Source organism: Rattus rattus, chromosome 9, assembly GCF_011064425.1.
Source record: "Rattus rattus isolate New Zealand chromosome 9, Rrattus_CSIRO_v1, whole genome shotgun sequence".
Classification (NCBI taxonomy): domain Eukaryota; kingdom Metazoa; phylum Chordata; class Mammalia; order Rodentia; family Muridae; genus Rattus; species Rattus rattus.
The window spans coordinates 27,415,140-27,430,327 of record NC_046162.1 but is presented as its reverse complement, the minus strand read 5'-3'; positions in this window follow the sequence as shown (position 1 = coordinate 27,430,327).

Genomic DNA, 15,188 nt, shown 5'->3' with positions numbered 1-15,188 from the left:
CCACACCAACTCCAGCCCCAGCTGTATCATGTCACCTCTCCCTGTCCCAGCTGAGGTCCAAGCTGTGGCAAGCTTGCCTAATGAACAACCTTAAGTACAGGACTTTGCCACAACGTCGGGTATTTGCGATGCCCGTTACAGGACAAAAGTCTGGACGGCTGAGTACACGTTTTAATTGTGGGCTGGGGGAACATGGTTCAGTCTTGGCCTGAGCACAGATAGCTAAAACTCGACATGACTCTGGGTTGGGGGAAAAACAGCTGACGGTGTTCCAGAAAAAGAACTGTAGTCTGGTGCTACCCTGGGATGGAGCCCGACTGGTACCCCACTTTGAGAATTTTGCCTATCTGTCTAGGAGACTAGAGCCGGCTCTCTCCAAATAGGGGGTGGAGTGGGGTTTCCAAGGATTTTAGAAAGGAGCTCTCTAGCAATTTATAAATTAACACTGCTTAAGTTTTAAAGCACAAACTGAGGTGGAAGAAAAGAAACACGGGACGATGGGGAGTGAGGGTGGGGGCTAAAAAGATTTAAGAGAGAAACGGGCCTGTTTCCCTAAAGGAAAGTTAAGAAAGGAAAAGCGCATTGGGGAGATGGGCTTAAGAAACCCAAGTGAGGAAAAACTCTGTGCGCTCCTTTCTTCGGTGGCTTTCTGGGTATTTGCGCGGCGCTGAACGCCTCCTGGTCCTCGTTGCTACCTTTGTTTAAAATGCCCGTGAATGTACACACGGGTTCTCAATCAGCGAGCGGCGGCTGCATATTTGGGGGGATCTATTCAGTGCACTCTTGGCTCCGAGCGAGCGCGCGTGCTCGAGTGCGGGGGCCAAGGGAGTGAGCACAGGTGCACCTCTATCAAGCGTGTGCACGAGAGTCACGCTAAGACATATTTTGTGTGAGTATCTCTATACTGCAAGCGCAGAAGAACTTTGTGTGTGCGTGTGTAGCAAGATCGTACACGTGAGCCCGCACTCACGCGTGTTTCGTGTATGCAGTTGCTTGTGTTAACTGCCGCAAAATCCTAAAAATCAAAGTCCAGCTAGGGCAAAAGCAGCAGGCTGCGTGGAAATCGAGGTGTCAAGGGCAGCAATGAGACTGCAGGTCCCTTGGCCTTACCGGTGGGAGGGAGCCTACTGAAGAAGTGCAGGGCATGGCCACAGGCCGGGGGTGAGCGCCCAGCTCAGCTCCCTGCAGACCAGGTGTAATTTCCACCCACAAATTACCCGAACTGAGAGCGCAACGGTCCCTGCTGGACAGTTCCGCGCTCTTAATGGTTCCTCGCGGACAGTTTCTGATTATTGATGCCGCGTCCAAAAAGAGACCGCTTCCGGGAGATTTGCTTGTGTGTTCATTCCCCTCATCTCTGTAGATTCGCTTGGCTGCTACAAAGACCCAGCCAAACCTACCAGAGCCACCAAGAAATCCTGAGCGGATCCCGTGGTGCAGGATACTTGCCGGCCAGAATTGTCTTCCAAGGTGGAGTCACAGCGCCACCTTGCGATCTTCTAGCTCCCTCGCGGCACTGCCACTCGAGAAGGAGACTTTGCAGGTCCCCAGCCTATAAATTCTCAATGCTGGTTCCTGTTCATATTCACAATTTCTTTTTCAGTTATTATTAAGTTCTTCATTTCCCCCAGGCACACTTTGAACACCTCTGGACTATCCACCCGTCAGGGTTCAATCTCCAAGGTTGCCTAATGAGGGAAACTCCAAGGCAGCCCAATGGTACATTTGCCCCTAAGGCTCATTTCACACTGTCAGAAATACAGTCTCTCTCCCATCCTGGTCAAGGAACTCCGTAATAATGTCGAAAATTGTTCTTCCTACATCAACCCAGTGTAGAGTTTATTGATGAGCAATTGTGAGGGAGTCTCTGTTTTATGCTAAGCACAAGACAGTCTTATTTAAACATGCTAGCAAAACCACATACCAAGCCCCAATGTTGTTGTTACTTATTATTATTATTATTATTATTATTATTATTATTATTATTATTCACATTAAAAATAAACAATGTTAGAAGGGAAAAAGTGCCCAGCCAAGGTCATGAGCCCAAGTTAGTCTGATGTCAGAGCACACCTTTCCCTTCTGTGTCTAGCTGACTCCATCAGAGCTATGGCTTCAGGCCATGTGACCAGACAAGGTTCAGAGTCAGCATTCATGTAAACCCATGCTCTAGAGAACTGAGCCAGGAAGAGAACTGACCCCTTGATTGCTGACAAAGCATATTATACCACTCTCTACCCAAGGAACCCTAGTCAAGTCGCTATCCTTCCTCCATCCTCTTCTTCATTAAAGATCTTTCACTATTTACTTCTACCATACTCGTATGTGCATTTCACCTGCATTGTGTCTGTACAATGCATAGAAGCCTGGCACGGAAGGTAGATACCCGGGAACGGATGTCAGCTCTCGTGTGGGTGCTGAGAACCAAGCCCAGGTCCTTTTGCAAGAGCATCAAGTGCTTTTAACCGGTGAGCCATCTCTCCAGCTACTCAACCTCCTTATTCTTAAAAGTAAGCTTGTTGTAAGGGACAAAGGAGAGACGTGGATGCTACATATCTGATATACTGCTCCATGCTCTCCAGCCAGCACAAAGGCGGCATTTGTGAGCATTGAGTCCACAGCTCAAAGAATGCAATTACTAATAGTCACCAACAAACACACGAAACAGTGAGTCTATCATCCCTACAAAGAGTTTATTACGAAACTACCTCGTGGTTATATCTTCATGTTCATTGTGGGCATGAGTTATGTAATGGGACATGTTTACTTTATGGTGGTTTGAGTGTTTATATTACCCTGATATTTAAAAGACACATTTAAAGGGTGGAGAGGGTGAGAGATAGAACTAAACAGTGCATCAGTAGGCTTTGCCGCTTGCCCTTCCCTTCCTTTGTAGACTTATGCCAAGAAAGATTTAAAGGGAGACTATAAAAATGTTTCTTACTCTGGAGAGTACAAAATTCTGGGGTGTGTGTGTCTGTGTGTGTGTGTGTGTGTGTGTGTGTGTGTGTCTGTGTGTGTGTGTGTGTGTGTGTGTGTTTAAGTTAGGGGAGATTCTGAGCTAGTCTGAGAAAACTAAAAAAAATTGTTACAACTAACACAGTAGATGCTTTGAAATTAAGCTAAGCAAATGTTTGTGTACAAATAGTGGCGCTCAAGTAAGAGAAACAAATTAGGGTTGTTGGAGGCAAAGGCCAGGCTTTTGGACATTTCTCTAAATTACATTTTAAAAGTTCAGTGTCTCTTTCTAGAATGGCTCCTCAAAGAGCTACTCCTGTTCAGTTTGCTGACTACAAACTTTGCAGCCTTCTCAGGTTAGACCTTCCGTGCTCTAGAAAGGCTGACGATCAGTAGTCACGTCATAGCTCTGGGTGATTTCTCCTCAGAGAAGCGAGGCAGAAAGACCCACGAGAGAGAGAGAGAGAAGTGTGCCTCCCATTCTGCGGACCCATGATCCATTTCGAGAGACCCCACCACAGGCTGGATCTAGTCCAATTCATATGTACTTGTTTCTTGTTTCATATGATGCTCTTACACAGGGAAAAGAGATGTGGGCAATTCTACCTGCATTAAAGGGGTCTGGTTGCATGACCGATGAGATTTTATGATCCTTGACTGGGGATTTGGTTCATACTAATGCCACGACCCACTGACTTTTTGGCAACATGGGATCTATTCTGTTTCTCCCTCCTCTTTCCCCTTCCCCTCCTTTTCCTCCTAATGTTCTTCCTCTTCCTCTTCTTTCTCACCATGACAGTCATTAGGGATAGCCACCAAACTCCTGGCTCTTTCTCTCCTCATAGAATACTACTTCCCACATTTCCTGGTTGGGGTACCCCAAGTCCTCTGTATGTGAAGAAGCCCTGTGATTTGCCTTGGCACATGAGGAGTTAGCAGGCATGGCATACCACTCATGGGCAAGAGGCAAGAAGAACCAGGGCACAGTTCACCAAATTCCCTCCCCTAGCGGCAAGACCTGATGGGTCCCCAAATGGAGTTTACAATCACCTGCCACTCTTTGTAAAGCTGATATGTACTGGAGTCCCCCTGTACTCATAGGGGCATTTAGCATGAGTGGGAAATTATCCTGTTACTATAAAGCACAGACAATTCTTTCCTGGAGGATGGCCTAGCCTCCTTGACTAATGCACTTAGGAAAGTAACATCTTTTCCTCTGGGAGACAAAAAGAAAGTTCTTCCCTTGAGTGAAAAAAAAAAGTGGCTTATTCCGTCTAATGAAAAGAATGATCAGAAATCTGAATGTCTTCGCTTTAGTCAAGTCATTCTTGGAGTTCCCAACATCATTTGGAAACTCCCGAAGAGAGAAAAGGAGATGCATTGCAGAAATCATTAAAAGGAAACTCGAAATTCTTTCGGGAGCCCCGCAGGACTTTCCAGGAGCATTTTGCTCTCTTGCAGACACGCTATGAAGAGCCTCCTTAAGGTCTGACTGGAAAAGACCTTCCTAGCAGTTCCATGGCGGGGGGATACAGAAACATTTCTCAGGACAGTAAAGATGGCTCAGCCGTCCAGGTTGTTGCTGGCTGGTCTTGCAGAGGACCAGAGTCAAGTTCTCAGTGCCCCCATCCGGCTGCTCACAACCACAACAACTGTACCTCCCGCTGCAGGGGTCTGACATCCTCTTCGGGCCTCCATGTGTACCCGCATGCACGTGGCAGGTCTCTGACAGACACGTTCATATATAATAAATAAAAATAACAAACCTTTATTTTAAAAAAGGAAAAGAAAAATTTCCTCCCCCATTACATTCCCTTCTACAATTTCAAGTTGACAGCAGTAAAAGTACTTAGCCAATTAAGTCTTTAAGAAATATAGCTAGGACAAGTTAAATTTCCCAGAATTTAGTTCCTCATCTCATGCTATAGAGTAAATGTTTACTATGTCCCACCCACCAAATCATATATTGAAACGTTGCCACCCTACCCCTCCACTCCACCCCAGTATGCTGGTGCTGCCTCCCTCCGGGCAATGGCAAACACAGTGAGAAAGTAACCACCCAAAGGGCAGGAGAGAGCTGCTTCACTGGGGAGGGGCCAAGATTCACCCGCCATGATTGAGCAGCAAGTTCCTATCACCCTAGAACCAGAGCGGAACATAACCGATCTGACATTGATCTCAGACTCCTATACAACCTGAGAGGATGAAATGTCTGTTGGTTAAAGCACCTGGTCTATGCTATTTTGCTACAGCAGCTTGTGCAGACTGCACATGGAAAAATTAAAAACAATTAGACCAGAGGGCCCGCAGGATAGCACCCCTTTCCAGCGAGCTGCCTTTGAAGGTATTTGAGTGACAGGACAGCCTTTTCAGGAACAGTGCCTTCAGGAATATCTCCCAAACCCAAACCAACACTCCCCCCCCCCTTTCTACAGTGTTCTCTGTGTTTTCTCATACTGACCCTGCAACCACAGCTTCCCGGATAAGCTAATGTCTCTACTCCTCAGCCTCAGATTAATGCAAACGTGGGGCCTGCTGGAAAACTGGAGCTGGGTTTGAAGCACGGGAAAGGCTTTGTCACTTTCTGGCTTCTATACCGAACACGGTTAAAGATTAAAGATTCTCCTCAGGTGTTCATGAGCGCTGGTCCTCTGAAGAAACTTCCAGAGAATTTCCAGGAAACTTTTGTGAGAAATACTGCTTGCGCGAGGAATGTCCTGGGCAAAGCCATTCTTCATCTTTGGAGTGACACGGCTGATGACCATCCGTGCAGCTTCTTTCATTCAGAGAATAACTGGAAGTTGACAGGGAGTTGCTGCTGCCTTGACACCTGTCAACAGGGCGGAGGAGTAAGGTTAAGCTTGGCCCACAGCTGCCTGCGCTATCAAGAAAGCTGCCGGCAACTTTGGCAGAGAATAGAGAGCATCCTACCATGACTGGATCTGGTGGCACCTGCCTTCATCTCAGTGCCAGAAAGGCAGCGAGCAAGCGGCAAAAAGCAAAAGGAGGTAAGGAAAGGAGGAAAGGGGAGGGAGAGGACACAAAGGAGGGAGGGAGGAGTGGAGAGAAGGAAGGAACTTACCAACTCCATAGGGCAGCTTTGTATACACAGATGCAGCGTGATGTTTCTCTTGTTAAACATCGGATACCTGGTTCCACTCCCCTGGGTGTCCGAGACGATGACAGTACTGTCTTCGAAATGCCATGCGGCCTTCTTATTTACTGAATACAGCATCCAATGGGAGATGAGAGGGCCCTCGGATCACTCCTTCCAACAAGCAGAGGTGGACGCATCAGTTTGCCTTCTGTGGTGATGAACTCCTGTTCTCCAACAGTACGCAGTGGGCGGGGTTTCAGCGAGCTCCGAAACCACTGAGAACCCGGCCCTGCTTCATAACACATCCCACGTCAGCCTGTGCCCGATGGACGCAGCTTCCGGTTTCAAAGGCAAGTCTGTTGTAGAAGAAAACTGCCTCCGTTGGGTAGACATTTAAACTTAACCATAGACAGATACCTTTTTAGAAAAATTCTGTTAACCAATTTATGCGCACATTACTTCCTTTTTAGTTAATTATCTACATTTGGACAGGCAAGGTGAAGAACCACCCTGACTCCGTTTTAGGCTTAAGAGTTACCTTTTTAGCAAAGACGAGCTGGGTTCATTCCTGTTTGCGATTAAACCTCTGTTTTTCAAGAATTGTGCTATGCTCCCACCCGCAATCTTAAGGAAAAATGGCTCTGTACCGCCTGTCCCAGGAAGAGCAAATTATGCCTTTGTTTCAAAATGTGGTTTAAAATCATCTTGCGACTCTACCTTTGTTTCAAAAGGTTGTATGACCACCACCTATGACAACACTTGTTGTGTTGCTATGACTGCCTTGTTTTGCCCACCTTGCAAGCATGTCTTTGTCTCAGGAGAAACCAGCTTGTTGGGCTTCTTCTCTGCCCCTATAACCCCGCCTCTTTTTTTCCCACCAAACCTTTCATTTGGAAACCCTGACCAATGGCTGAGATATAAAAGTCTTCTCTTCCTCACATCCAAAGCAGACCTCAAAGCCCTCACCTAGGAGGCAGCCCGTAGACAGGAATTTTTAAAAACCTGGCTTTAATTAATTTGGCCGTGGTGATTTGGGTTGGTGGTCTTTCTCCTCCCATCTCTGGGATTAACATTAAGACTATGAATTAATGCTTATATAACTAATGAACGACTGTGCGGGTTGAGCGAATTGGTACAAGCCTTTAATTCCAGAACTCAGGAGCCAGAGGCAGAGGCAGAGACAGGGAGAGATCTACAATTTCAAGGGAAGCCTGGTCTACATAAGAAGTTTCAAAGGGTTGGGGATTTAGCTCAGCGGTAGAGCGCTTGCCTAGCACGCGCAAGGCCCTGGGTTCGGTCCCCAGCTCCGGGGGAAAAAAAAAAAGTAGTAGTTTCAGACCGGGTTGGGGATTTAGCTCAGTGCGCAAGGCCCTGGGTTTGGTCCCCAGCTCTGAAAAAAAAGAAAAAAGAAAAAAAAAGTTTCGGACCAGCTGGATCTGAAAAATGATACCCTGCCTCAATAAATAAATAAATATATATATATAAATAAACAAACACGGCCATGGAAACCAAATTCTAAAGTAAATGACAAAGGAAACCCCACAAAATTAAAGATTTAAAAATAAACAACAAAATGTGTGTTCCATATAATGTTATTTTGCAGAAATGAAATTGTCACCAACCATAATGTCAACATAGTTCTGATTTCAATTAAATAGGTTCCTTAGGGTGTGGCGTGTTTATATAATATGTCTTCTGAGATGGCCCATTTTCTACTACTTTGCTGGTTTTTTCGAACTACTGCAAGATCCTCCTTAATTTACATTTAGCATAGAAAAAGCTCACTGCAATCATTTTAGCATAAGAAACTATGACAATTATGGATCACCGTTGGCGCCAATAAGTACATCCTAAAATTTGAGCTTAAAACGCTGTGCCAATATTCGGTTTTAAACTAATTGCCCAGATGAGCCTAGAGATGTTTAACCTTCTAAGATTATGACTGAAGTGAAAATACTGTTTAAAAATTCTTATTCAGCCCCGGGCTGGGGATGTAACTCCAAGGCACAGTGCTTGCCTAGCTTACCCCCCAAGGCCCTGAGTTGGATCCCCAGCACCACAGATAATCAGGAAAACAGCCAACCACTTAGGAACATCCCACTCTCAGAACACATTTTAGATGGCACTGAAGTGTACAGTTAAAAGATTAAAAACCACTAAAATGTTACCTATGTTTTTTTCTCCATCCAAATTCCTCTTTTCAGGGGACTAAAGAGATGGCTCAGCAGTTAAGAGCACATACTGCTTTTACGGGATCCTACTTTGGTTCATGGCACCCTCGTGAGGCAGCTTACAACTGCCTATCACTGTAGCTCCAGAGAAATCTAATACCCCTCAACTGCAGGCACCTGCACTGGTGCTCATATCCACAAACTAGAAATAAAAATTTCATATGTGTGTGTGTGTGTGTGTGTGTGTGTGTGTGTGTGTGTGTGTGTGTGTGTGATGGATTGTATATGCTTAGCCCAGGGAATAGCACTATTAGAAGGTGTGGCCTTAGAGTAGGTATGTCACTGTGGGTGTGGGCTTTAAGACCCTCATCCTGGCTGCCTGGATGTCAGTATTCTGCTAGCATTCGATGAGGATGTAGACCCCTCACCTCCTCCTGCACCAGGCCTGTGTCAATGCTGCCATGTTCCTCTTTGATGATAATGGACTGAACCTCTGAACCTGTAAGCCAGCCCCAATTAAATGTTGTCCTTATAAGAGTTGCCTTGGTCGTGGTATCTGTTCATAGCATTAAAATCCTAACTAAGACAGATATATGTATGTATACCCCCTGAAACCCCTCTCAGCCAATCTTGTTATCTAGCTGCTCTGGGAGCTAAAGGAAGAAAAGGAAGAAGAGGAAGAAGAGAGGAACAGGAAGAAGAGGATCGAACTTCCAAGGCCTGCCTGGGCTATGGAGTAAATTCAAAACCAGCCTAGGCAGCTTAGTGAATTCCAGTCTTAAAAAAAAACCACCACAATCTTAAAAGGGACTGGGATATAGAATACTTCCTCAGCGTGATCTGGATCCTAGTTTCAATCCCTAATAACTCTCATCCCCAAATAAAAGTGGGTGACTGTTCACTGCCGTAGTGTCATTTGGGGAACTGCTAAGCACTTTCCTTCTGGACCACAGCTAGCCAGAATTTCCCAGCAGCCCTTGCTGAAAGACACTCCCAGATTAGTCCATAAATCCTCCAACACAGTCTTCCGTCTGCTAGCTTCCGCTTATGTGGACTTAGCCAGAAGGTCCACATTGGTTTCCGGGCTCCACGTTATATGGGTAAGCTGCTCCGTGGAGTAGAAAGCCCACTGTAAGGTCAGCTCTGGAGTGGACTTCGCTGCTACGGTCACACTCAGGATCTGCCTCCCACCAGCCTGGTGCCTCCGCCATCACAGACTTAGGGAGTCTGAAACCCAGAGGGGTTAAAGAGCTTCCCCGAGTCCTTTGACTTCGTTGCTATCCATGGATGGTAAGACCTCTAGGGTCCTACCCACTTTCCCTATTTGAAACCTGTTTGTTGGGGGAACAATTGACCTCACCAGAGCGAGTTTCACATTTTCCCATTACAAAAGGAAAATGAGAAAAATATGTCCCAGATACCACAGAGAAAAATGCTTCCTCCTGTTAATTGCCTTTCTATTTCAATCGAGGAAGGCATTTAATTATTTCTGAACTACATTCAAAACTAACTCTCTCTCTCTCTCTCTCTCTCTCTCTCTCTCTCTCTCTCTCTCTCTCTCTCATATTACCCCTCTTCTTAGGTGAGTTAACAAAGTCTGTGCCTACGATTTCTAAGGACCGAATAGTAACATTGGACAGACGTTTGTCGAGCCCTTTCTATCTGCCATCAACTGTTCTTTTCATACTGGCCCCATCTACTCCGCACAGCAGGTCTGTGGTGTGGGCAGAGTTATTATTGCCCTCTAAACAGATGAGGGACAGACTCCTCTCTTCACTAGGCTGCCACCAGACAGACACTTGGCTTCTCCACTGTGGCACCCATTGCTGGGTATGTGCACAAACGCCACGTGGGGGCGTTTCAAGAGGACTGGGGGGTACAGGTGCTTCCGAGGCATCTCAGGCTCCTGGAGATTGAGGGAAGTGCTACAGGGGCTGAGGGGACAACAGGAACAGCGTTTAGATGGCTTCTTACACATTGAAGGAAATCTTGCTTCTGAGTGGCACCGCCCTGGGGCTATGCACTCAGTCACCTCCACTGACTTCATCACGACTGTGAAAGAAGAAGAAATAAACTCTCTGTATTTCATGATCACAACTGTTTTGTCACTCGGCTTTTTCAGACTAAAGTCTACTGGCCTGGTATTCCTACCCTCAGCTCACCTGACCTGTGAAGGCTGAGTTGCAAGGAGTTTTATGGAGGCCTGAAACCTAAATAGCACTGAACTCCATATTGCCTAGGTTCGTTTCCTGTACATACGAACCTACGCTAAAGTTGAATCCATTAGTTAGTGCAATCATTATTGCACTGACAATAATGAATGTTGGAATGGAACGCGGAACACTATCCTGCAATTAAACTGCCAGCATCAGTACCCTTGCACTCTGGAGCCATGGTTACATAAAACAGGAGTCAGTGAGCATCAGCGTAATGATGCTGTGATGGTCAGTTGGATATCTGAGGTGGTTGCTATGGCACCAAAGGGCGGATGGCACAGAGGCATGGGTATGTGGATAGAGGCATGAGTCACATCCAGCTCAAGAGAAGCAGGGTGGCATGAGGGCTGCTGGCCTTAGCACTCACAACAGTGTGCAATTTAACTCCCAGGAATTGTTTAGTTCTAGAATTTTCTATTTATTATTTTCAGCTGACCACAAGAAACTGAAACCATGGAAAAGAAAACTGTGGATAAAAAAGGGACCATTCTAAAACTGGGTGGCATGATACATGTGTTATATAAGCAAGAACAAAGTATCTTCTGTGATGGGCTGAACATTCAAAAACACCTTGTATGAAACTTCCTCAGGAAATTGATTCTTCAAATTGTTCACAAGCTCTTTAAACTTAATAATCAGAAAAGTGTGGGTTATTTTATATATTCAAACCAATGGGTTTTACAATCCGTTAGCAATATTTTATACTTTGAGGTATCCTTGATTCTAGTAGCACTCTTCTTAAATATTTTAATAGAAATATTCTATTTCTGTTAACTTTGCATGTGTGAGAAACATTGTTCCCTTAAAATAAAAAATGTGGCATTCTCATGAATATGTACAGATACTATGTGTCAATCAAAATTGATAATACATTTATAGATGAAAATATGTTGCCTCTCTGCCTAATAAACCAGAGAAAGTATGGATTCTTTGTACAGCTCCGAAAGCTTCTATTGCCTAGGATAAACACTTGCTTGAGACAACGTATCTCTAATAGGCATGTTAACATATTTTTATATGCACATGGGCTAAGGAAATGCACAGTGGTTAAGAAACTGGTTGCTCTCCCAGAGGACCCTGGTTCTATTCCCAACACTCACCCAACTCACAACTATCTGAAACCAGGGAATACAGCATCCTCTTCTGGTCCCTGCTGGTACTGCATGCACTTGGAATATAGACATATATGCAGGCAGAATACCCATATACAGAAAATAAAAATAAAGGTTAATTTTTTAAGTAAAATAACATCTTTAAGAATGAAAGACTACATAAATTCAGGTGTGTGTGTGTGTCTGTGTGTGTGTGTGTGTGTGTGTGTGTGTGTGTCTGTGTGTGTGTGTGTCTGTGTGTCTGTGTGTGTGGTATGTATGGTATTTGGTATGAGTGTGTGCTTGTGTGTATAATATATGATATGTATGTTTGTATGCATATATGTGGGGGTGTTTGAGTATATTTGTGTATGTGTTTATATGTATGGTGTATAGTATGTGGTATTGAATGTAATTTTTAAGTATTGTGGGAGAGGGAGAGAGAGAGAGAGAGAGAGAGAGAGAGAGAGAGAGAGAGAGAGAGGTGGGAGAGTTGCATGATCTATTTTGAAGCCACCTTATGATAAGGCATGTTTTCTCCCACCAGTCTACAGCCCTAATATCAGTTTCTTATGTTAAGACTTGTGGAATCCATAGAGCTTAAAACATACAAGCCTATATTGCTTGCTACAGGAAGGATTCAGACTGTTTTCTTTCTTTTCTTTTGTTTTTTCTTTGTTTTTGCTTTTCCAGGCATGGTTTCTCTGTATAGCCCTGACCATCTGGAACTCAGGCTGGCCTTAAACTCATTGATCCACCTGCCTCTGCCTCCCAAGTGCTGGGGTTAAAGATGTGCACCAAGACCTAGTGGACATAGTTAAAGAAATAAATGACAAATTTGCTAATATCTGCCAGGCAGGTGGGGAAGCCCTGTCGAAGTTTTTTTTTAACAGATTCAAAAAGAAACAGACAGAACTTAAATTTTTCTTATTTATATGTGTGTGTGGGGGGTGCTCTTGGAGACCAGAAGAGGGCGACAGGTAAAAGATGTCACTAAACCCAAGAGAGTTGATCACCCTGGCAGGCTCATTGCTATGCTTCAGGCAGCAAGAGATGGCAATCGTGGAGAGATCCTAGACACAAGGCCATTTGTGGAATAAAGGAAGCAGAGAATATGGGCGTGGGGTAGCCTGCCCACAAATTGGGATGATGCTTCCCAGATCCTAACATGCATCTCAAAATATAGCATGTAATAATAGTGTGACACAACTCCCGAGGCTTGGGGAGCAAAAGCATTCGCCCATCATTCTGGAGGCTAGAAATCCAGGTTCGAGGCCTCAACAGGCCTCTCTCTCTCTCTCTCTCTCTCTCTCTCTCTCTCTCTCTCTCTCTCTCAGGAAGATCTTGTCTCCTCCACTAGTCCTATGGCAACCTGGAACAACCCTTGCCTTGTAAAAACATCATCCAATCCCTGACTGTCCCATGGGTCTCTTCTCTTGTAAGAACATTGGTCTATATTGAATTAGGTCATGGCCTAATGATTTCATTTTCATCCTATTACATCCACAATCTCATTGCCAAGTCAGACTATATTCACAGGTACCGGACCAGGCATGGGAGGCTAAGACTTATGTGTCCTTTGAAAGAAAAGAACACAGTTCAACCCATAGCGTTAAGTAACACGTGAAATGATGAAACTAGGGCCGGGGAATGGTGCAGTGGGCAAAGTGCTACATAACTGTGAGGACCCAAGTTCAAATCCCCAGCACCCACACAAAATCTCTACACACACACATAGAGGATAAAATGATAGAACTAGAGTGTGCTATTTTTAAACTGATAAAGAAGGATATTCAAATTAAAATAATATCAAACAAATCCTATCAAAATCAGTGTTCAAAAGAATACTAGAAATATATATATATATATGGCAGTAGTGGCACATGCCTTTAGTCCCAGCACTTAAGAAGCAGAGGCAGGTGGATTTCTGTGAGCTCAAGACCAACCTGGTCTACAGAGAGAGTTCCAGCATAGCCAGGGCTACACATAGTGACGCTTGCTTTGAAAAACCAAAAGTCATCATCAATCAGTCTTCGTGAATACAATTGAAATATTCTAAAGAGCGTATTAGCAAGCTGAAGGCACAATGTGTGAAAAGGGTCACAGAAATCAGCTGTGGCCCTCGACGTCCAATAAACCCTTAGCGTTCCAACAGCTAAAGCAAGTTGATCACAAGTGTTACACCAGCTTGGGTACATACGCATGGAGACACTGTCTTTAAAATCAGTTTTTTTTAGACAGGACAAGTCATGAACCAGTAGAGTAACAATGCAAATGGAGTGGCATCGTTTTTTAATATTTATGAAAGGATGTTAGAGTGTAGAGGAGCACGGCGCCACGTTCTACTGAGCACACCTACCACGGGCTGGCAGCATCGGCTCACTTCTGTCACTTCCTGACATCCCGGGAGTCCCCACCTCAAGGGTGCACTCCCTGGACATGACCACTTGGCCTCCTGATAATGCAGGTCTAAGTTCTGTTTGCCACACTGAATCATCTCATGAAAATGTTGCTAAACTTGACTTTCTAATATCTTGCCCCAAGTTGCTGTATCTGTATTTCATGAAGGAAATCCATATGCAGTTTTCTTTCCCAGTGAGATCTTTGACTGGCGTTAGAAGGAGGATATTGGGAGCCTCGGTGACAAATTCCAGCATAGTCCCTCAGAAAAAGATATGACAGATTGATGTTTCTTCTCTAAAATTTGATAGAGTGTTCCAAAAAGGTCATCTATACTGTTCTCTGTAGAAATATTGTTACTGCTAATTAATTTAATTTCCTTCTTTCCTCCCTTTCTTCCTTCCTTCCTTCCTTCCTTCCTTCCTTTCTTTCTTTCTTTCTTTCTTTCTTTCTTTCTTTCTTTCTTTCTTTCTTTCTTTCTTTCTTTCTTTCTTATGAACACGCACTATAGCCCAGGCTGGCCTGAACTCATGATCATCCCCCTGCCTCCGCTTTTGAGTTCTGGGGTTACAAGCATGTGCCACCACCATGCCTGCCTTCACTGTCTTTGTTTCTTTCGTGGGGTCTATTGGTGTTAAAGTCATACGCTTGCTAAGCATGCTTGCTCTTACAAAAAAAAAATAGTAGTGAGATTGAACAACATAAAATGTAGTGTCACGGCCATTTCAAGTGTGCAATTCAGGACAGTACAGGACCTTCACACTGTCCTACAACCAATCTCGAGAACTTTCTTCATCCAGCACAATAAAAAAAAAAATGTTTCCCCTAAACAACACATGTGCACATTTCTCCCCATGGTAACTTCTATAATCACTATTCTTCTTCCTGTGACTCCCCGTGGACTCTTCTAGATTCTTCATACAAACGGAATTATAGAGCACTTGCCCTTTTGTAGGTGGCTTAATGTGCCCACCGATCATCCGTGAGAAGCATAGATGGTAACGCTTTTCTCTTTCCTTTTAATGGCTAAATAATACTCCTTCACATATATATTCCAGCTTGTTCATCCAGTCCTCAGCGGTCACTTGGGTGGTCCTGCATTGTGACAATTGTAAAGAATGCCAGGATGCGCACAGGCGCCCGGAGTCCTTCCGTTTATTCATGTGTTCCCCTTTCCTCTTCAGTCATTTTTAGAAACCTGTGGCTTTCTGGAAGTCTTGCTCCTTTAACGTAAGTTCCCTAGTAAACTGGCATA